The sequence below is a fragment of the Octopus bimaculoides genome, chromosome 17, assembly GCF_001194135.2.
Source record: "Octopus bimaculoides isolate UCB-OBI-ISO-001 chromosome 17, ASM119413v2, whole genome shotgun sequence".
Taxonomy (NCBI): Eukaryota; Metazoa; Mollusca; class Cephalopoda; order Octopoda; family Octopodidae; genus Octopus; species Octopus bimaculoides.
Window position 1 is genome coordinate 46,112,852 of NC_068997.1, and position 712 is coordinate 46,113,563.

Sequence of the window (712 nt, forward strand, 5' to 3'; positions counted from 1 at the left end):
CACATCTTTAAGACATGTTTATTTTGTAAGGGATAAAGAATGATGTAACAACATAACTAACATTAAACAAAGCAGAGGTGTTCTACACATTATATATTATGTGAATACTTCTATAAAAAAAGTTACTAATGCATAAAGGGGGAAAGCGTAATGATGAAAGAAGCTTACCTGCTGAAAAACGTGATTTTGTGAGAGTTATTTATTATCCCTTTTCAGGAATAAATGAATACAAAAGACACTAACTTCAAATGAAGATACTGGTGAAGACAATAAATGGATTACCTAAACTAGCTAACAATTGACACTACACATCAGCAGCATATGACCAACACTCATGAAGAAAAATGTACAAAAACACAAGGGACTATAGTCTTCATGAAACTAAAAAGAGGTCAGCAAGAAATGTGGAACTCCCTAAACATTAACTGCTAATTTAGCAGGAACATGGCTGGAATACAGGAATCTTAAACTCAGTCTTCATGCTTTCCAAACATCTTCCAATTTGTATCTTGTCAAAATCATTTATTATCTAACATCGACTAAGTCCTGTTATTTTATTCTTGGGAACTTCGGGATCCCTCCTCCTTCTCCTCCTCCGCTTCAATTGTAGTTGCCATCTTCAACAAAACAGATAACTTGGCTTCTTGATATTGGTTAATCTGTTCCTGTGGAGAATGCGTCAGTAATTTGGTAATCATTTAACATCTGACTT

At 34.1% G+C, this 712-nt stretch overlaps 1 protein-coding gene across 2 annotated transcripts in view; it reads right to left on the reverse strand.

Annotated features, from left to right (window-relative positions):
- LOC106879424 (SAFB-like transcription modulator) overlaps window positions 1-712 on the reverse strand; it is a 63,492-nt gene that overhangs the window by 48,855 nt on the left and 13,925 nt on the right. The gene's annotated exons all lie outside the window — the stretch shown is intronic.